The following is a 23561-nucleotide window of genomic DNA, read 5'->3' as shown; positions in this document are numbered from 1 at the left end:
AAGAAACTATGTCAATGCCTTATGATGCTTGTTTTCAGTGAATCTCCAGAGACTTTGGTCTGTTTTCATTTTCATTAGTCTCAAAATATTTTCTAATTTTACTTTTGGTTTGCCCATGTTTTTGGCTAAAGATGTATTAATTACATGGTCTGTTGTTGAACTCTGCTTTAGCCTTCAACTCTTGATCATATGGTGACTGAAAGCCTCAGGCTCTTTTTAAACTTCTGTACACACACACACACACACACACACACACACACACACACACACACACATATACACACACATACACACACTTCTTTTTCTTCTCCTCCTCTTTTTTTTTCCTTTCGTTTTCTGAGACAGGGTTTTTCTGTGTAGCCCTGACTGTCCTGGAACTTGCTTTGTAGATCATGCTGACCCCCAATTTAGGAATCTGCTTGCTTCTGCCTCCCAAGTGCTGGGTTCAAAGTTATGCACCATGACACCCATCTTAATTGTGGCCTTCTTATATGGAGGAGGGAAAGAGAAGTCACACAGAAAGAAGAGACCTGTCTTCCCTAAATCTAAAGTTGAGTGAGATGTCTTCTCTCTCTCTCTCTCTCTCTCTCTCTCTCTCTCTCTCTCTCTCTCTCTCTCTCTCTCTCTCTCTCAAAGGTCCCCAGGTGAGAGAAGTAGTGGGTGGCTTACTACTCCTGTTTCTGAGTCCCTTATAGCGCTCTGAAAAGTCTTAACAAGTCTCAGTTTCAATAAGACCCTTATGAAGGTATGATTCCCAACATATGAGATGAGAACAGATTTTTGTCTGTTGATAATTTTTTCTTTTGTTGAAAAATTAATTCTTTTCAAGTGTAATATATCCTAATTATGGTTTCTCCTCCCTCTACTCCTCCTAGCTTTTTCCACCTACTCTCTCATCCAGATTCACTTTCTTTCTCTGTTTCATTAGAAAACAAACAGGTTTCTAAGGGATGATAATAAAATACAACAACAAAATATAACATAAAACAAAAACAATCACACCAGAGTTGGACAAAGACAAACACACACAAGGAAAAGAGCCCAAGAGCAGGCACAGGAGTCAGAGAGCCACTCTTTCACACTCAGGAATCCCATAAAAACACTGAAGTGGAAGCCATAATCTATACACAACGGGCAGGCCCTGTGCATGCTGCCTCAGTCTCTGAGTTCATATGACCTTTGGTTTTGTTGATTTAGAGGGCCTTCTTTTCTTGGGGTCCTATATCCCCTCTGGCTCTTAGACTCTTTCTGCCTCTTCTTTCACAGAGTTCCCTGATCCCTGAGTGGAGGGATTTGATTGGAGATACCCATTTAGTGCTCTGTGTTCCAAGGTTTCTCATTCTCTGCACAATGTCTGACTGTGGTTCTGTATTTGTGCCCATTTACTGTAGGAGGATTCTTCTCTGATGACAGCTGAGCAAGGCACTAATCTATGAGTATAGCAGAATGTCATTATGAGTTGCTTTATCACAATGGTTTTTTGTTGGTGTTGTTTGTTTTTGACCAGTAGTATTTGGTCTTAACCTAGAACCATGGGATATCTAGTTTCTGGTTTTTGGTTACCCAGGCTGTGTCAGTTATGTGTTCCATTTCTTGGAATAAGCCTTAAGTCAAATCAGATATTGGTTGGTTACTACCAGAAGCAGTTTGAGCTTACCCTGAAAACAGAGTTCCTTGATCTGTTTGTTCCTCTTGGCTCCTCCCTGCTTTTGATAATTGTCTACTATCACCATGATATATCTTTCAAACTCAAGATAGATGGTGCTATTTTTTTCCTTCTTCAAAGCTTCCATATCATTCATTGTACATTCCAGAATCCTGTATCCCTAGAGGCCAGGTAGTAAGCACATAACCCATTCTGAATGTTGACAATCATGTCTATGACAGTGAGTAAAGTTTTTAAAAGATAGATCTCTCTGGAGCTGAGTTTGGGCTAAGAGACTTAAGCTTGGATTTGGAGGAAGCTCTCTGAAGGTGGAGTGGACTTCCAGAAAGCAGAAAGCAGAGGAAATAAGCTAAGAAATGAAGAGGTGTTTTGTGGACTCTGTAGTTCTACAGTGAACTAGTAAATAATTCTTTGGCTTCAGGCAGATGTGGGCACATTTTGTTCTGTTTGTTTGTTTTTTCTACAAAAAAAATCAGTGAAGCTGGCCTATATAAAGATTTAGAAACAGACATTTATCTTTGAGCTATTTCTTGTGATTGTCTAGTTATAGTCAATACTACCTCCTCCATTTCTTAACCTACAATTATCTTTCAGTTTTTCTCTGTAAAATACTTAAAAATAGCTGACAAAAATCTTATTGACATCAAAATACATTTAACATAATCTCATTAACTTGTACACAGTGACTCCATGTGAGTTTCCACTTGCTCATACATCTTATATGTACGTTTGTGTGTGTTGGTTGGGGGGACTGTGTGTGTTCTGATTTAGACTTTAAACTTTCTGGTAAAAAGGCAGTAACTTCTGTTTCTTATTTTTGTCCTTTCAACATTCGCTAGCATGATTTGCTGAGCCTAGTAGACTTTCTGCAAAAATTACATCTAGTGTTTTAAATATATTAGGGCTAGAGAGATGGCTCAGTAGTCAAAAGTGTTGCTGTTTTCACAGAAGACTAAAGCTTAGTTCCCAGCACCCACATCAAGTGGCTCATAACCGCCTGCAACTCCAGCTCCTCCTTCTGGCCTCCATGGCCACCTGTACACACATGACCATACATGTACATGTAAATAATAATAAAATCTTTAAAAAACATTACTTACTTTGGGAAACTACATTATTTATAATGGCTTTAAAATGGTTTGTTTATGGGGATTGAAGAGATGGCTCAACAGTTATGAGTACTTGCTGTTTCAATTCCTAGCACTCACATGGCAGCTGACAGCTGTCCATGTCTTCAGTTTTAGTGGATTTGAGGGCCCCTATGGGTCTTCATGGGCACTGCAGGCATATAGTATATTGGCATACCTATAGGTAAGACACACATACACATAAAATAAAAATAAATCTTCAAAAATTTATCTATTTATAATATATCAATTGTGTTATGCTTATTTTATACTTTTAGCAATTTAGACAAAACCAAGTGCTTTTGGTATCTTATTAAATGCTCGATAAATACATCATTCATTCTGAGATCCTCAATAACACATTTTATTTTTCTTTTAGCACATAATTTTGTTATAGATGTTTATATCCACATCTGCTATAGTTTATCTAGAAGTTTCTCTAAAGGCTGTGTCTTAAAGGTTTCACCACTGGTCTGTGTGTTATTTAGTGGTATCAGAACTATTAAGATTTAAGAGGTGTAGCCTAGTGAGTAGTCTTCTAGTCATTAGGGTAGTCTGTTGAAGATTATAGTGAAACCCTAACTTTTTATTGCATCTTGACCATAAAGGAAATCACTTTGTCTTTTTATATACTTCCATCATCTTGGAAGGAGATCTTCAGAATTGTTAGCCAAACTTAATGTTTTCCTCTTCTTGACTATCTTGGGTATGTTTTGTAGTTGAAGTAAACTAACAGGGCATCTTTATTTCTAAAATCTGATAAATCCCTTGATACTAGGTCACTTGTGCTATGCATGTTAATGTGAACACAGTGTGGAGAAGCAAAAAGATGGGTTTAGGGCAGACTATACTGCATGAATACTGAACCTCCCATAATAGTTTTGATATCACAGTGGAATTATATTATTCCATGCTGAACTTCACTTTGACCCTTTAATAAAATTAACAGTGTTTGCCTAACTCAGACTGCATGAGCTAGAGATGAAGGGCCTGCTAAAGGGGAATTCACTTAGCAATGCTTGTTTTCTTCTCCCACAGTTTTCTGTGGATTTTTTTCTAATCCAATGCTTTTCTCAGTCTCAGTACATGCAGACTGGGAAATAGTTTGTTTATTAATGTACTCAGACATGAAGACTATTTCTTCTTTGCATGCATTCTTCCAGAGCCTACCACAGTGCCTGGCACACAACAAATGCTCCCTAGATTCCTGATGATTGAAGCATCCAAATGCCCATCTTCATCTGGAAATTTATCTTAGTCTTGTATTTAGGTCATTTTTCTGCTTCTGTTGCTTCCACTTAAAATATAGCTATTAATATTTAAAGCAAAGATGTGCATATAGATCCTAGGAAAAACAAAGACTGTATATAGGTCTCAATGTTCTGAGCACTCTGAGTTGCATGCCTACTTGGAGATGTTGATTTGTTTTTGTGTTCCTTTGTGATTTGGATACTGAAGAAACCTTATACCATACAAGGCAAAATGATTCCAATGCCCAGAAAAAGGAGGGCTTGAGGTCTCTTTGAGCTAACCACAGTCTAGACTGACTTTGTCTCCAGTCACATCTCACTCCTCAAGAGTTACTCTCAGCATCCAAGACAGACTGTGCCAAAGTATATGAGTGTACAAAGAGGTAGGGGGCAGGTGTGCTGCTTGGCATCACATCCTGCCAGATCCACTACAATTTGCGTTTCTGGCTCTTTCATCCACAAAGTTTCCAACTCCAGGCATTCTTCAGACTTGGGTTCTCATTGACGCCAGGTACACTGTTCTGAATTTTCACTGCAGCTACTTGCATACATTTTGTTGGATCCTGTAAAATTGACTCCAGTGTTTAACACATTTGGAAACAAGATTATTATTCTTGCCGGGCGGTGGTGGCGCACGCCTTTAATGCCAGCACTCGGGAGGCAGAGCCAGGCGGATCTCTGTGAGTTCGAGGCCAGCCTGGACTACCAAGTGAGTTCCAGGAAAGGCGCAAAGCTACACAGAGAAACCCTGTCTCGAAAAACCAAAAAAAAAAAAAAAAAAAAAGATTATTATTCTCTGACTTGGTGACTACATAACATGAAAGTTATTTGGTTATCTCTCTCATCATTAGCATTTAGATTTTTAATTGATTTTTTTTTTTGTCATGAGCCACCATGGTATTTGCCCTTAAAGTAAATAATAGGTAGATAAGTGGATATTTAATTGGAAGTTAAAAAATCATCCCAAATCAGATTATGATAAATATTTGAAGATTACATTTGATTTTTTAGTCTTTTTTTTGCACTTGAGTTGGTTAAAGGAGCATTAATTCCATGTATTAGCCTCCAGAATTATACAGAAGATGTGTAAAAAGGTTTCCTGTGTCACAGGTTCTTTTAATATATCTAAGTCTCACAGATTTGATATGTATTTGCTGTGATGAGGAATGAAATGCTGTGTGAGAAAACAATGTGATAGACAAGGAGTCCTTGTTCCTTCAGTTATCTAGTGATGAGAGGCAAGTGGTGTTCAGAAGAATTCCCTGCAATCTGAAGGCAAACTAAGAGTTCACACATGGAAACAGTGCTTTCATTGATTGTGGAAGGCTTCCTGAAGTCACTTTCACTTGAAATGAGAGGTCATTTGTTTTCACCTCACTAAGGATTGATAAACTTGAAAGTATTACTAAACTGTTCTCACATGGTCCATTTTTAAATTTCTCTTTCTCTCCTCCCCTCTGTGTTTTCTCACACACATTCATATTTGTGAATGCAATATGTCTTTGCCACAACACATTTATGGAGAGGATAGCTTTGAGTGTTAGTCCATGTCTTCCACCTTATTTCAAACAAGGTTTCTTTGTTGTTTTAATGATATATGACAGGCTGGCTGCCAGCTCTTAGGGAATTCTCCGCCAACTCCGTCTCTCAGCATGGTTCCTGGTATTACAAATATTCATGCTATAGTGTGTCTGATGTTTACAGAGGTTCTGAGGGATTTGAACTTTGGTCCTCATGCTTGCATGACAAGTACTTTTACCCACTGATCCATTTTTTCTGCCTGAGATTACCTATATTGAATCACATAAGCCTGTTTTCATCAGTGCTCCAGCAAGAGAAAATTCATCTGACATTTATTGAACATCTAACAAGAAACCTGAAAATAGATCTATTTTCTATGACCAAAATAAAATTTATTGGGTGCACCAGTCAGAAAGGAGATAGACGAGAACCACTAGGTGATGGTAGCAGTATTAAAATCAAACATATAAGGGTATGAGTGAGTGATTATAGTGAGCCCTACACTTTGACCATGAATTCTCAGGAGTTAGACAGTGGTCATGGTTGGCTTGTTATAACCATACTTCCAAATGAAGGAAAATGATACCTTATTTCCCACTAAAATAATGATAGTAAGGAGTACCCACTGGTCTTTAGGAAGATGATCCCTAATTCTCTGTTTGAAGGTGGGTTGCCATCTGTTGTGGAATATTAAAGATGTGTTACATTGTTTTTTATGCTGTGGAACATTTGTTTAGTGATACAAAGATGTGTTGCACTTTTTATGTCATAATTGTTCAATTCTGTGAAGCTGTGTTACTTTGCTGGTCTAAAACACCTGATTGGTCTAATAAATGGCTGAATGGCTGGTCGTAGGCAGGAGAAAGGATAGGCAAGGCTGGCAGGCAGAGAGAATAAATAGGAGAAGAAATATGGGAGGAGAAGATCTAGGAGTGAGAAAAGGAGGACTTCAGGGGCCAGCCACCCAGCTACACAGCAAGCCACAGGGTAAGAAGTAAAGAAAGGTATATAGGATAAAGATAAAGCCCAGAGGAAAAAAGTAGACAGGATAATTTAAGTTAAGGAAAGCTGGCTTGAAACAAGCCAAGCTAAGACCAGGAGTTTGTAAGAAATAATAAGCCTCCATGTGTTTATTTGGGAGCTGGGTGGTGGGCCCCTAAAAAAAGCAAAAGAGAAAAAAGCAAAAAACAACACCAGCCATCCCTAAATTGACCCCAAATACTTTATATCATTGGTTTGTTTCAAGGTCAAAGACACCACAGAAATTCACTTCACCAGGGATTTATAGAAAACACTGGAATAACAACCCACCTCTTTACCTCTCTTAAAGAATACAGGGATTGGAGCACCTAAGCTCTGACATTGTCAGTTAGACTATCAGGATATGCTGTTATCCCCTTGGCCTGTGTTCCCTTATTCAGTCACCCATGTTCTATTGTCTGAAAACATTCAATAGAAAATTTGAAATTGAAATTATTAGTAAATTTTAAATTGCATGCTATTCTAAGTAGCCTGGTAAAAACTACCCTGCACTGTCCACCTAGAATACCAGCCATCCCTTTGTTTGGTACATTTCCTTCCCCTGGCCACTAATTAGCTATCTTGGATCCACTGTCACACCATCAGAGAGCTTGCATTCAAGTGACTCTGATGTTACTTCACAGCAGCCACAGAGCAGAAGGCTGTGATGCTGCTGTTTCATATGAGCTGGACAGTTCAGAGTATGTATGAACAGTCTTTGATAGCAGCATCCACAAGGGGTCATAGAATGTCTCTCAAAAGATAAACTTCTGGTTATTGGCATGAATATCTGGCTGAATATTCTGCTCTGTCCCTCAGGGCCTTCTCTGTGTTTCCATCCTGCTTCCTTAGACCCAGGTTGGGTTGTGAGGATGGGCTCTTCAGGAGACAGAGCATGAGGAAAGGAAAGAATTTGGTGTATTGAACTCATAATCCCTGCAGGATTATGGTGGGCGACCTAGCCTTAGTTCCTGCTAGGGATGTCCTCAGCAACCACCTTTCCCCAACTTCTCCTTCCTCTGCCTGTAATATAATATTTTCTCTAATTCTACTTCCTTGCTTACAACTTTTCAGTCTCTTTAACACTCCTCATGTTATCTGGCTAGCATGTACCATTTGCTTCCCACCAGATTCCTGGTAGATACACAGAAAAACAAGATAAATGAATTGAGCTACTCATTTGTGTTGAAGTCAAACATTTGATTTTCTTTGTTCTCCATACATCAGGCTGTTGTTACTTAGAAATCAGTCTCAGTTGTCCAGAAACCAGTTGTATGACCACCTTCATTTTATGTCAATGAAAAAAAGCATATCCTGTAATACGGGGTTTATGACCTATTTTTAGGTAGTTTTTTTGTGTTTTTGTTTTTGTGGATAAGCTCAAACTCTGTGAAGCATGTCTTTGAGTAAGCTGCAGTTTGAAAGAAGCCATGGTAACACATGCACATTTCAGTTGGTTAGCAAAAGGATTAGTTGGGAGAATCTAGAGCAACTAATTAGAACAGGAATGTGTCTCTCACACACATAGCAGTTAGAAGGTGATGGTGCAAGACAAACAGCCTAGCTTAGCTTCACTAAATGTTTAGGAACATTGCTTTTTTTTTTTTTTTAAAAAAAAAAACCCTTTATCTGTTTGTAAGAATGATAAGAGGCAAAGTAAAAGGGAGAGAGAGTGCCATAGGAAAGAAGGACATTTTGCCATTTCAACAACATGGAAGAACCTAGAGGACCGTATGCTAAGAGAAATGACCCAGGTGCACCAACACAAATACAGCATCTCAGTCATGTGTGATGTGAAAAGGCTGCTCTCACAGGCAGAACATAGAATGTGTGGTTGTAACAGAGAGCTTTAACACTCCATTGGTTTAATATGAAGGAAGTGAGTTTCTCCACGTTACCAGCCACTGAGGGGTGGTGAAATGTGTGTGGAGGGGCCATTCTGTTCATAAGCCATTTGAGGACCCAAGCTCTTGTGATTTCTCTTCTATGAGGTTTTGGGTTTTTTGTTTGTTTGTTTGTTTGTTTGTTTTGTTTTTTGAGACAGGGTTTCACTGTGTAGCTTTGTGTCTTTCCTGGAACTCACTTGGCAGTCCAGGCTGGCCTCGAACTCACAGATCTGCCTGGCTCTGCCTCCTGAATGCTGGGATTAAAGACGTGTGCCACCACTGCCTAGCTTCTATGAGGTTTTGAGACTCCACCTGCTCTCTCTCCTCTGTTAAGGGGAAACAACCAGGGCAGAGAAGGCCCATCTTCTGTAACTGCTAATATTTATATTTCATCAGTGGTTTGGTTTGATTGTCTAATGTCAAATGATTGTCTAATGTGTTGAACACTTGGCCTTATGCTCATGGTGCTGTTTAGGAAGTTGTGGGGCCTTTAGGAAGTGGTATTTAGCTAGAAGAGGTGGGTCACTGGATTCTTGAGAGCTCCATTTCTGATTCAGTTCTCTTTTTCTTGACTATTAGTGTGATGTAGCTAAATGTCTCCCACTCATATTATACCATGTCTTCTTGCTATCATAGACTGAGCCTTGCTAAACCATTGGCCCAAACAAATCCTTTGTTCCTTAAGTTGCTTCTTTTAAGTATTTTATCATAGCAGTGAGAAAAGTAACTAATGTAACTGGTAAGAACTGTCTCACATATTGCCACTACCTCTATACCTAAGGAGTACCAGAAAATAGGTTGGGCACTATAGGAGAAGAGACACTGTTAGAAAAAAACAAAGATACAGATAGGAGCTAAGGCAAAAGTCCCATCTTATCTAAGACCCTGTGGGGGTTTGAATGAGAAATGTTCATGTATTTGAAAACATTGTCCCTAGTTGATACAACTGTTTGGGAAGGAATAGAAGGTTTGGCCTTGTTGGAGGAAGTGTGGTACCAGGGGTGGGCTTTAAGATTTCAAAAGCCTGTGCTGTTCCTAGTGAGCTCTCAGCTCTTCCAACTGCTATGCCTTTACTCCACCATCATGCACCCTAACCCTCTGAAACTGTAATCCCAACTTTCTTTTATAAGGTGCCTTGATCATTGTGTATTGTCATAGCAACAGAAAAGTAACTGATACGAAAGTTGGTACCAGGGAGTTATTGCTGTGAAGATCCTGATGGTGTTGTTTCGGGAGGAGTGTGGAAGATTTTGGTACTTACAGTTAGAGAAGTGCTTGAACACTGTAAGCCAGTCTTAGCAGGGCCGTCCTAGTAGGGTCTTGGAAGGCAGTAGTGAGGAGAGCAATACACTGTGGAGGCCCAGGGTCTCAGTCAGTGTCCTACTGCTGGGAAGACTCCCTGACCATAGCAGCTCTTATAAAAGAAAGAAATTAATTGGAGCTGGCTTACAGTTTCGGAGATTTAGTCAATTTTCATCATGGCAGGAAGCATGGCAGCACACAGGCAGACATGGCGCTGGAGAAATAGCTGAGAGTTCTACATCTGAACCATAGGCATTAGGAAGAGAGAGACTCTGGGCTTGGAATAGGCTTTTTGAAACCTCAAAGCCCACCCCCAGTGACACACTTCCTCCAACAAGGACACATCTCCTAATCCTTTCAAATAGTGCCAGTCCTTGGTGATCAACTATCCAAATCTGTGAGCCTATGGGGACTTTTCTCATTCAAACCACCACACCCAGCTCAACAGGTTCTAGAGGGAAACAATATTAGCAACTAGACTAAGATCATTCTTGTAATATTTTGGCAAAAAAAAAGTGGCTGCCTTTTGGCCTTGTCCTAAGAATTTTCCCAAGACTAAGTTAAAAAGTAATGAAATAATTTTTACTTTAATGGAGGATATTTAAAGACAGCCTCATATTGACTCTGCCATGTATTTATTAGTAATGCCTCTTATGCAGGTCTACAATGAAAAAGAGTATGTATGGCAAAAAGAAATACAAAATGTACAGTTTGATTTAAAGAAGGAAATGGCAAAAATATAGGGAGGCTCTAATTAGAGAAGGAGAGGGAGATAAATACAGAAGAAGGAGGGAGGAGGGTAAAAATAACAGTAAGGATGGCTGAAAAGGTCATAAAGAATCATACTATTAAAATATCTATCTAAAGATACCTATACGAAACATAGTTGGTGTGTAAATATACATATATAGTTTGAATGAAAACTTCTCATCTGTGATGGCAATACTTCCTCTAAGAGCCAAACATAGACTAACAAAAATTCCACAGAAGGCATAAGAAGTCTTCTTGTGAGTTGATGGTCAGGGCTGGCCAAAAGACTCTTAAAACATTATAGGCTATTGCTGTTGCCCTTGTTTTCACCCAGAGGTGGAAGATTAGTCCCTATGAATGAAGATACCATGCATTTCAGATATAGGGCCCAAAGGGCCTTGAACTGGAATTGACGTGAATGCCTCTTGCTTGAGGCCTATCTAGCTCTCATGGTATCAGAACATGCCATACAAACTTCCAAAGCAGGTAAGAAACCCACGGTCCTACCCAGCTATGATGCCTGTGAACCACAACAATTACCAGCATGGGCTGATAACTCTAAGGGAGTGGGAGATAATGGCATACATATCACAACAATAACCAACACCTCTCAAAATAGATTAAGCCCACTTAACAAGAGGAAAATTGTGCCTGATACTGGAAATCTAGTCAACTACTCACAGCTAATGAAGTCATGGATCTTGGAGGAGAACCCATAACTGCCACTACTAACCCAGCATAATTCCTAACTATATTCTAAACATTTGTCCTTACACCCACAGATAAGTATAGTCCTCACCCCTTATCAAAGAAATTTCTCTTTGAAACTGATGAAGACCCCTACAGAAAACCACAACCAATCAAAATGCAGAGTTGTGGAGCCCAGTCTAATGGATACATCTACAGTACAACTCTTGCAATTAAGTTTCTCTGTGGGAGCCCATTTTCAGGTTCCTCCTGGCTTTACCCAGCAGGTCCCCATAGAAGATGATTAGGACCATGGGCTTGAGTGCAGGTGTCTGAGATGGTCTGCACTTGGCTGTGCTCGGGGGGGGGGGGGGGGGTGGGGGGGGGGGGGGGGGGGGGGGGGAGGTCTTTTGCTCCACCCCTTGGTGTCTCTATAAATACCCTGGGGCAGAGACAGTCGGGCCCGTTGGAAAAGGTTCCAGGCCCCCTCGAGGTTATCCTTTATTTTCTGTTTATCTCCGCAATATTCTCCGCAATAAATCCTTCTATCTAATATTTCCTGCTGCTCACACTCAAGATAATTCTGGGTAACTGTGGGGTTGTTGGGTAAACGCCCCACATTTCTCTTACCATTCCAGAAGATCGTAAGAGCCAAAGGAAGAAGTCCTTTGTTGTGAGATTGTATCTCCTGGTAATTTTCAGAAGCTTGACCTCCATAAAGTCTCACCGACATGATTGCCTAGATATGAGCTGAAAAAACACCAAAGAACTACAGGCAGCTAAGGAATACTGAGAGCAGGAGAAATAATATTCCTCAGGTAAGAGCATAATGATTGTTTTCCAATACAAAATGGTCAGCCCTGAAAATATACATATAAGTAACATTATACAGACTGGGCAGGTTGTATTTATCTATTTAGCAAAGTATATCTACTATTTTGTTGCATGCATAAACACACACATAAATTTACATATATATATATTTAAATATTCAGTTGGGTGACTTGCATTTTCAGATGCTCAGTCCATTATATCATGATGTAACATGGTGGCTTGCAGGCAGACATGGTGCTGGAGAAGTAGCTGAGAGCCCTTCGTCTTGACTTGCAGGCAACAGGAAGTAGTCTGAAACACTGTGTGTGGCTTGAGCATATATAAGATGTCAAAGCCTGCCTCCACAGCAACACACTTCTCCAACAAGGCCATACCCACTCTAACAAAGCCACACTCCTAATAGTGCCACTTGGAGCCATTTTCTTTCAAAGAACAAAGAGGAACATGTGGAGGCATTTGGGAAGAAAGGGAAGGGATAAGTGATGTAATTATATTATAATCTCAAAAGTTAATAGTTTCAAAAAAAACAACAAAAAATGTATAGTTTATAGAGAAAAAGACCTCCAGGAAATTTAATGTTGGAGCCAAGGCTTATGATGAAAGAAATAAGATAAGGAGCAGTCTTATCTACAGTGGAATAATAGAAAGGATCACCTCAGGGAAAGACCCCACCCAGTTCAACTTCCAACTTGTGGGGAAAAGAAGGCCTAAGGAATTTTCTGTTCCTAAAAATGAACAAAAAATAAATACTGCTACAAATGTGCTTTTAGGGGCCCAGGCCTCATCCAAGGGGGCAGCTGTACTTGGCAGTGTTGTCCACATGCTTCTGACTTTACCTTTAAGAAGAATACATGAGTAAAGGTGTTGTGGAATCTTCCTTTGTGGTTAAGGAGATCTGCTGATGTCAGGTGTGTAGCAGGGGAGTCTCTGCATGAAGGCCCTAAGAGGCCATTTCAGGAAGCTCTGAAAGTGAAGTTTGCTTGGATTGTGTTGGAGACCCTAAAATGTTGAAGATGCCAGAGTTTTAGGATATCTGTCAAGAAGAGCTGCAGACAGGAAATAGAAAGAGAGAGAGAGAGAGAGAGAGAGAGAGAGAGAGAGAGGAGAGAGAGAGAGAGAGAGAGAGAGGGAGAGAGGGAGAGAGGGGGAGAGAGGGAGAGAGGGAGAGAGGGAGAGAGGGAGAGGGTGAGGGGTATGTTGCAGGTAGCAAAGCTGGAAGTGCAGAGACCCCTAAACTTTCTGACATCACACATGGAGCCGTAGGATCTAGAGTTCTTTGGTCCAGTATCTCCTCACTATGCCTGCATTTCTCCTTTTTGGAATAGTATTTTATATTCTGTGTCATTTTATTTTGGAAATCTATAATTTGTTTTTTATTTTACATGAGATTACAATTACAAGATTGCCTTGAATCTTGGAAAATACTTTTGAATTTGGACTTTTTGTTTGTTTTATTTTATCAAGACAAGGTCTTACTATATAGCTGTACCTGTCCTGGAAATCACTATGTAGACCAGGCTGGCTTTTAATTCATAGAAATCCACCTACCTCTGCTTCCTGTGTGTTGCGATTAACATCGAAGCTGAGAGATTATGACTATTTTTGAAATTGGACTAAATGTATTTTTGTATTAATATATGCCCTGTATATTGGGGCCAGGGAATGGAATGTATTGGTTTGTCTAACAATGGCCCCCATAAGTTCAATAGTCTGAATACTTGGTTCCCAGTTGGTGGAACTGTTTGGGGAAGTTTAGAAGGTGGGGCCTTCTTGGAGAAAGTGTATCACTGGACTTGGATTTTGAGGTTTCAAAAATCTGTGCTATTCCCGTTGCTCTTTCTGCCTCCTACTCTTGGATCAAGATGTGAGCTCTCAGCTGCCCCTGCCAGCATGCCTTTGCTCCACTATCACAGACTCTAATCCTCTGAAACTGTGTGCCTTAGTTATGGTGTTTTGGCACAGCAGTAGAAAAATAACTAAGACAGTCCCCTAATAGATTCAGAGAAATTCAGACAGTATCAACTATTACACAGACTGTATGTGTTTCCTTCATATGTGGCAACATTGCCAGGTACCACCAGAGTTAATCTGGCATTACAGTTTTCATGCCCAGTGACTCCATTGTCTTTTACTTTTGCTCCTTGCAATCTTAATTATTTGTATTAGAGATGCTCAGCACATTGGTTATGCATAAAAACACTGCAGTCAGTGTGGCCAGTGACCCAAGTATGAAGTCTAGGACTGCCACATTTTAGTTTATTGGGTTTCTTCTTTGTGAAAAAAACAGGGGGGGTGGTGGTGAGATAATATTAACAGTAATACATACCTTGTATTCAAATGATAGAATGAATATAAAGTGATAAACATAGTTCCTGGCACATGGTAAACCTTGCATAAATATTAGCTTCATTGTTATTTGTTAAATTAATTTTACCTTTAAAGTCAAATATATGTTAACTTGAAATTTTTAACACTTTCAAATTATGTATCTATTGTAATGTTACTGCTTGAATCCCTCTTTTATGAGAAATGGTGTTTATTATCCTGTGTAGTAGTTCATGCCTATATTCCCAAGACTCAGGGAACTGAGGCAGGAGGATCATGATTTGGAGGCTGCCTGAATTACATTGTGAGACCTTGTCTCAACAAAAGAAGTGCTTGTTATTGTGTGGGTTTTCTGTAGTTACCTGTTATAGGTATATGTAGTAGGTAGCCATTCCAGCTTTGACCTGGAAGTTCCAACCCCCATTGAGGCTTTGGTAACAGTCACACCTACAAGGCAGGGCTGAGAGAGGACACTGAAGACCCGAGATCTGGATGCGTGGGCTCTCTTGGTTCCTGGACCCTGGATGCTAGAGGTAGACCGAGCGGAGTTCTCCAGAGAACATCACTGGACTGCACTACACCTTTCCCAGACTCTGTAAACTATCCCCTCACTTGTAAGTTACCCCACAAAATAAACCTCCCTTTTAACTACATGGAGTGGCCATAATAATTTCACCAATAGGTATATACTTATAACATGATCTCTAATTCTTAGGCAAAATAAAACCACTGATTTTTTTTTATGTTTTTAATTTTCAAGCACATAATTCATTATTATCACCTATAGTCACTACAATATATGTCCAAAGCTTATATGTCAAGATAAGAAGATAATTTCCAAATCTTACCTAAATGAATCATTTTACATTTCTCTACATCTCAAAAACTATTGAGTTCAACACTTGTCATACAAACAAAGTATATTAGTTTGGGAGAAAAATAAGGTTTCTTTTCTGCTATCTTGCTCTTTGTTAATTGCTGAGCTATTTATATCACTTTGGGGGCACATTAAAATTATGTATCAGAGGAGTCTTAATAACTTTTTGATAATAACAAAAGTTCTGACTAAATGTAAATTGATTTTAGATCATAATATTAATAGCTATAAAGCTATTACACAGCTATTAGTGATGATACAGCTATTATGATTAGAGCTGTTATAATAAATGAGGGAATTATTTTACTGGTTAAACATTACATTATCATCTGCATAAAATGGCAATTTTTTTTGTTGCTTGAAAATACTTATTAGCATATCCATACTATGTGTTTATGTTGGCTTTTAATGCTTTCCCAGTAGACTATAGTATTACCTTTAATATATTTGAAAATAGTAGTACTTTCAATTGAAAGATAATTGGCTACTTAAATACATCCCAAAGTAGTTCAAGGATATGTAATGAAGAATTAAAAAGAAACATTCTGCAAATCTGTAATTAAATAAAGTAATCCCATTATTCTATTTAACTTCTTAACATGCCAGCAGCAGTCTTGTCTACATCAGAACTGGGTTCACAGTGACCAATTTAATCCTTTGATACTTTTCATTCATTTACAAATGACTGTGTGGTAGGTCATCTCTGCTCTGTCCTTTCTGGACCGTGGTTATTCCACTGCTCAAGAGGGATTTGGGCTTTGGCCACTGAGACTGGCTCCTAGGACTAACAGAACTTCTAAAAAGTCAGTGTGGTCCTCGCCTTTGTTCTTAGGGGAGATTTTATAATTGAGTTTAACGACAGGTCTGCCTACAGTTGGTACATTCAAGGACATTGTTCCCAGCTCTGTGAGTAAAAGATATAATCGCCTCATATAAAGTGGGATGGATATGAGAAGTGTGAACCTGAACTGCACATTGGGGAGCACTTCCAGGCAGGCACTCTGAAACACAGCAGTAAAACTCAACTCTCCTGAAGCTTTACTGTCTGGCAAGGACTTGTAGCTGGGTTCATTTCTGTACACAGGGCTTTCTCTTCCATGGTACCCCTGCCTCTGACCTGGCTAGAGTGCTTCATTTTCCTAAAGCTGCTAGTGAGTCTTCCCCACCTGTTTCCACATGCTGCTGATTAATGCAACACCTGCTTATTTCTCAGGTCAAGAGTGTAGGGCTATGGCATTTTGAGTTCTATTTTGATGAATCTGGGCAACAATTTTGAGATTGGAACCCCATCCCTATATCTCTTCCCCAAAATGTGAAAATATATGTTTTTCTTTCATTTTACCACTTTCTGTGACATTGGTGGAGATCCAGAGGTAATATTTATGATATAATTAATTAAGCAGGAGAGAAAAGAAAAAGAAACTTGTCTAAAAGAGACAAATACTCTTGGGAGAGTAGAAGTAAATGCAGTAGTTGAGACAGACTCTAGGGAGTCTTGGGTCCGAGCTCTTGGTTCCTCCCAGTGCTGTCCTGGGAGCAGTAGTTTTGCTGTCTCAGAGCCTGTGGGAGACAAAAGATCTAGGTTCCTGCCAGACATGCATAGATCTTCCCCACAGTGGGGCCCAAGAAGAGGATGATGCTCAAGGTGGAGATCTTGTCCTGGTGGGCGAACTCAGGGAGGTGGGTCATAGAACTGTCGTTTCTGCTACGAGAGCGCACAGTATAGTAAAACATGTTCTCCCTGCATCAGGAACAGCAGAAGCAGCCATAGTGCCTAGAAAAGAATAAGCCAAGTCCTGACTAGTTCATCAGGCATAGATGTTGGTCTCCTTCCTAGAGCTACTGAGACATTTCCCATTCCTGACTCTTCACTCACTCCAGATAACCCCGGGTACCTAATATGGTTACAAATCAAAACTAATACTAAATCATAACTTTAAAAATGCAGTTATTTGGTCTACCCGCATTTGCCATCTATAAAGATGAAGGTAAATGTGCACCCTGAGATAGCTGAGCTTGTTTACCTTGACATGAAGAATGACACCTCAGTTGAGTAATGGATACTGTAAGACAGAGTGTGCATTCAATGTTTTACAAATTTCAGTGGCACTTTAGTTTATATTTAATTTTTTTCTTTTGGTGCTAAGGATCAAAACTATGCTGTCTACTTTATCTCTACAACTGAGCTATATTCCCCATTCCCCTGATGTTTAGACTTTATAATCATCATTTATAAAAATCCTGCTTTGTCTAAATACATAGTACAAAATGGCAGAGGGATATTTAGGACCATTTCAGAAAATTTTAGAAATTCTGTTCTAGATTAAAAAGTAGAATTCCTATAACAACTTTTAAAAAATGAAAAGTCAGCAACTCAAACAGAAAATTCTAAAAATCAAAAGTTCTAATATAGTACAATTTAAATATATAATAATATATATTCTCCTACCTCTTTACATCTTAAATAAACATATTTCTAAGGAACATGCTCTTTGGACAGACTTCTTTACAGTGGTGGTTGGATACCCTTTTGCTGCCTGCCAGGAAGCCCTAGGGCAGATAGCAATGGGGCTGAGAAGTCATGAGGCAGGATCCAGCATTCAAGCTCTGGGCCTGTTCTGGAGCTTCTGTGCATTAGTTATGAACTTGCCTCTGTTTTTGGAACTGTGGCAATGGGTGGAAAGCAGAGAAATCTCAGTAGTTGTGCTGGCAAGTTTTATGTCAACTTGATACAAGTTGTAGTCATTTTGGAAGAAGGAACCTCAATTGAGTAAATGCTACCCCCAGACTGGCCTGTGGGCAAGCCTGTGGTACATTTTCGTGATTGTTGATTGATATGAGAAGGCTCAGCTTTGTGGGCAGTGCCATCCCTGGGCTGATGGTTCCGGGACCTATAAGAAAGGCTGACCAAGCCATGGAGAATAAGCCTGTCAGCAATGCTCCTCCATGGCCTCCACTATAGTTCCTTCCTTTAGGTGTTTGCCTTGCTTGAGTCCTGTCCTTACCTCCTTTGATGATATCTATGATGTGAAAGTGTAAGCAAAATAAACCCTTCATGGTGTTTCATCACAGCATTAGAAACCCTAACTAAGACTTATCAAAACTAACCTGAGAGAGCACAACCAAGTCTAATTTGTAGTAAAATTCTACCAAGAGGCTTAGGAATAATTTTGAAAACTGTACGAATGTTTAAGTGTTACATTATTCTAAGATTGATTATATGAATTGAAGTACAATCAAATTGACTTGATTTCATTTTGTTCTTGCAATTTGGAAGGTAGAAAATACATTTTCTCTTCTGTAAAGAACTCTCAAGGACAGAACATGAAAAAGGAATTTGAGAGCCTTTTCTGAAACTCATTTCCAAAAGGCTTCACATATATAACAAGTGGCTTTACTGCTTCCAGGATTCCCAGAGAACTTTAGCTAAGGGAGGATCATAAACTATAAGTATAAAAAAGTTCCTGTCCAGGAATGTAGTAAATTATGATATTCACACTGTTTGATGTCATTTATGCAGTTAGTAACTTGAATCTGTTAACCTAATATAGCTTTATAAACCATTTGGTTCATAAGGAAAGGACAGATTTCCAGTAATGATTCAGATGAATCAATTTATAATTTCTTTTCATGAATTGGTTAATAAAGATGTATTAGATGTTGTTTTGCTTGTTAATGGCGCATAAAAGATGACTTCAAATTCCCTGACATAAACAAAGCAAATTCATGCCTTCATTCATTTATTCCTTTCCTCTTCCTTTTCTTTTGCCCTCCCTTCTATGAGACATAGTTTCATATAACCTAGTCTGACCCCAGACTTGCTATGTAGTTTAATATGATGGTGAATTCCTGGTTCTTCTGCCTTAACTAACTCAAGAATGCTGATATTCTAGGTGTGTGCCACCATATCATACACAAATTTATTTCTGCACATGGGAAGCCTATCACATGTATCAATCACCAGGCTAAAATGAAGGTGTTGACAGTGTTTTGTTCTTTCACAGACTCCCAGAGGGTCTGCTTCCATGCCTGCCCAACTTCTGAAGGCCACCCCATGTATACTCATTTCCATTTTGCCAGGTTAAGTAACATGCTCATGAATTTCTGAAGTTAGACTGGTGGGCATCTTTAGTGGGTTATTATTCTGCCTACCACAAATAGACGTTAAGAAAAGTTCTCAAATTATTAGCAAATTTTAGATTCTTTTAAGATTCTTTCCTTCAGTTTCTTAAAAAGCCAAATCTTATTAATTACATCCTTTTCAATTCAGGCAATCATATCATGCTAATGATTTCCAGATGGAAGGCTTGAGTCATCATTTTCTAAGTATTTGATCCTAAGGTCTCAAATACAGAAAAAGAAAATTCCACATGTTGGGAGGAATGGATTGCAATTCATTATGTGTGAGTCTAGTGTGGCCTGGGAAACTTCACTATGTCATGTGTACAATAAGGTGAAGTTAGGTTGGACAAGAAGATTGCTAGAAGGATCTTTCACTTTGATTTAGCATGCCATCCTATACAGCCATTCCTATCCATATCTTTATTTGCATGCTTGTGTTCACAGGACCTCTCATACTTTCAGTATTCCTTTCTTAAATTCAAGAGAGCATAGGCACTCCCAGGTTCCCTGATCTTCCATTAGGCATTTCTAAGCCTTACTTCTCTGCTTTCTAGGTTCATTTCAGGACATTTCATTTTTTTCCCCTTTCTCACTACATAGTTAATATGAGTTTAAGGAAAAGAGAGACAGATTTCAAGTTGTGGATTGGAAGAAAGCAGAAAGCATGCATTCCCCTTCCTGGTAGAGGGAGCTGTAAAGTACATCAGAAGACTGGGAGAGGATGAGTCAAAGTGAAGTGGAACTCAACACACTGTAGCACAGAGTTGGTGGACATGATTCATCTTTTATGCTCTAACATAGAAAGGAAGTCATGTCAGGTCACAGACACCAGGCGATATCATGAGGAGATTTGCATAAGTGTCGCAGAGCCATGTCTTATCAATGCCAGTGCATATGCAGGATGGGACCATGAGGTCTCAGGATGATGGACAGAGAAAAGGCTGAGGGTTTCCTTATGTTCCTGTATGCCAGGGGTAACCCTGAGCATCAGAATATCTCCAAAGCATAGATGGAGTCAGGGCAGGTTGTGGAAACTTACTCTTCTGGTATTAATAATAATAGCCCTATCTGGCAGGCAGTGGTGATGTACACCTTTAATCCCAGCACTTGAAAGGCAGAGACCGGTGAATTTCTGAGTTCAAAACCAGCCTGATCTACAGAGTGAGTTCCAGGACAGCCAGGGATACACAGAGAAACCTTGTCTTGAGAAAACAAAACTATAATGATGATGATGATGATCCTATCCTTTACTTTTTGGAGAGTTTAAAAGAATTTTAATACTGGAAAATTGTTGTAACTCTTGATTAGAGTGAGTGCTCTAGGTCTGGCTGGGCACACATACCCTGGCTAGATGCCAAAAGATGAAAATTGTTTTTACAAATCAGTTTTGAGCTTCAAAGCAAGTTTTCAATATTCACTTGCCTTCACCATGAAGGCATTAATAGGCATGTGAAAAAGACTTTAGCTCAAAGAAGCCCATCAACCTTCTGTGTAAAATAACCTCACTCCATGCTACTTAACACTTTATGGCAGAATCAACGCAGGGTTAAAGGCAGTGCAATGCCTGACAGAAAACAGCAGTGGTAAAACATCATTTGGCAAATTATTTAAGTGCTTCTAATGCCAATATCAAAGGGTGAGAAAACTTAATAGGCGTGGGAAGAGAAGAGCAATTAAAGGTGTCAGAAGATCCACAAAATGAGTAACATTCAATCAACTAAAATAGAACTAGGGAAGAGTTGACAAGGGAAGGAAAGATGATGGCCCGGAGCAGTAGCCTTAGAGCACTCTCCATGTGGCTGAGCAAATAGGCTTGGGCCTCTTGAGCATTGTAACCTGACAGAGAGCTGATAAAGGAGTGAGCTGAATGGCCCAACTTGAAACCATGGGCTTCACCCGTGACTATATTGCACTGTCCTCCAGTCATATACCTTAGGGCGATCAGCCAATAGACAGATGGAACTGCAATTCTTTAATAAAATTCGAAACTGTATGTGGGGGTAGGGTTCCGATGTGACCACTAAGATCTGTGTCCTTTGCTGTAAACTTCCTGCATGCTTCCTGAGACCATGAGTCACAGGGTGCCACCTTCATGAGGGTTTAGTCATACTGCACATCTAATGTTTAAGAAGGGTTTTATCCTTAGTGGTCTGTCCTTGTCCTACGTAACATTTATATCTAGGCAACTGTAGTAGCATATTACACAGCAACAGAAATGCTTACTGAGCTCATTTTATAGAGGAATATTTTTCATAAATGGAATTTAGTGAGATTTTTTTCTTTCCTGACTTCCTCATATGTTAGGAATCATCAGAAGATATGCCATTGGAAAATAAGATGGCTGGAGAGAAGATCAAATGATTAAAACACTACTACTCCAAAGAAAGTGACTTAATAAATGTTAAAAGAAAATTAAATTCCTTGAAATAGATGTGTCTATCTTTCTTGCATTTTAAAAAGTTCATCCTGAGAATAGCATTTCATTTGAAACTACCCAATTCATCCTGACATTCTTGCTCTTACAGTGTCATCACCAAAGAGAAAGACCACAGAATATAGCTTTAAGTCAATTTTGACTCAACACTTCAGCAAAGAAAGAAACCCGGTGGGTTGTAGCTATTTACATTCCCTTGCATAATTGTTACTTGATGACCATTTCTAGTGATGCTAGATTTTATGTCTCTTGTCTCTGAGGCTGAGGTGCCTATGGTATGGCTTTGTGAGGGTCCCTGGATAGTTTGGAAAGGGCTCACTGCGCATTGGGAATTTCTGGCTTCTGTCAGCAGTAAAGGTGGCTGATGGCCTGAATTAATTAGTTCCCCAAGAATTCTTTGTCTATTTTGTGGGTTCAATGCTCTACCCCTTACTCTGCCTACTAGGGCTTTGTACTATCCATGTGGGTGAGGTACAGCGTTGCAGTATCTAGTACATAATGCTGGACATGTTAATTGTACTTCTGGGTCTTGAGTGAATAATCCAATTACTTTCCTTTAAACCCCTGCTTCCTACAAATTTTGGCTTGTTTCATCATTTCTTTATTTCAGGGTAGAAAGATAGAGTACTTTCAGTTTCCACTAGCAGACAGGCATAATAATAATCAAAGAACATGAAACAGAAGCCAAAACCTTTGCCAGACTCAGAAACAAATTGCACCCAAAAAAAAAAAAAAAAAATCATGGCAGACTTGCTGGCTGCTGAGAGGGTGGCCTTATTGTACATCTCAGCTCTGTCATTCTGTTTTGCTTATGGCAAATGTCACATTGTTGACTTCCGTTCATGTAATGTCAGGAAGAATGATCATTAGGCAACCTTTGAAAAAACAAACATCTTCCCTTGGTTCAGGGAGGATTGGGAATCAAAGAATTTCCAAAAACGATCTTTCTGTATTTCAGTGGCACAAGCCTGTGAGGAAGCCTTTGCTGCTCAGGAAAAGCTGCCTAAATTGCAAGCTATGTACTTTGATATCAAATCCACATAAAAGGAAGGCATTTCTGTTAAGTTAGAAACAATGAATGTACTTAGATATTCTGAGGACTGTGACAGTGTCACTGATAGCATGGCAGTAATCACTATAACTGAGGACTCACATATATGGTGATTTTATTTGTATGTTAATAAATAAAGTTGCCCGGGGGTCAGAGCTAATAGCAAGCCATTTAGCAGAAGTCTGGCAGTGGTAGCACATGCCCTTAATCCCGACCACATGACAGGCAGAATCTCTATGTGTTCAAGGACACAGACAGCATGGAGACACAAGCCTTTAATCTCAATACCAACCATAGAGACCTGGAGGTCTGTATAGACAGGCAGTGACGAGGAGGTCATGTGGTTGGGTTTACAACCAATGAGAAGGCAGAACAGAAAGTCAATAAAAATACAGACACAGGAAGTAGGTCTCTTTCTGAGGGGAAGGACGACAGCGGCAGCAAGGGGTAAGAAGGTGGTCTTAGCTCTGGACTGCTGCTCGATCTCTGGGCTCTTAACTCTGCATTTGGCTCTGCGTTTCTTATTTAGTAAGACCATTCAGAATTACATCTGCATTTGGCGCCCATGTGGCAAGAATTCATTAAAAACAGCCGGCTCCACCCAGCTCCCTGGCTCGGCCCTACTCAGCCAGAGTTTACAGGTTCCAGACTGTTCAGAGTTACATCTACACACATATACCATCCTTAAATGTTAAAAAAGCTTCATTAA

The 23561-nt window shown here is 39.5% G+C and overlaps 1 protein-coding gene across 5 annotated transcripts in view; it reads left to right on the top strand.

The window, feature by feature from the left end:
* Nucleotides 1-23561, top strand: part of St18 (ST18 C2H2C-type zinc finger transcription factor) — a 319839-nt gene that overhangs the window by 64145 nt on the left and 232133 nt on the right. The window contains exon 3 of one of the 5 annotated variants that reach the window (XM_052718275.1): nt 11848-12027. The exons of the other annotated variants lie outside the window; for them this stretch is intronic. The gene's annotated coding sequence lies outside the window, so the exon portion shown is untranslated. The remainder of the gene's footprint in view (nt 1-11847; nt 12028-23561) is intronic. 5 annotated transcript variants of the gene reach the window in all.

This window comes from Peromyscus californicus, unplaced genomic scaffold (genome assembly GCF_007827085.1).
Source record: "Peromyscus californicus insignis strain IS unplaced genomic scaffold, ASM782708v3 Scaffold_5__1_contigs__length_169319896, whole genome shotgun sequence".
Lineage (NCBI taxonomy): Eukaryota > Metazoa > Chordata > Mammalia > Rodentia > Cricetidae > Peromyscus > Peromyscus californicus.
Note: the sequence above shows the minus strand (reverse complement) of the source record. Positions and strands in the feature narration are given on the sequence as shown.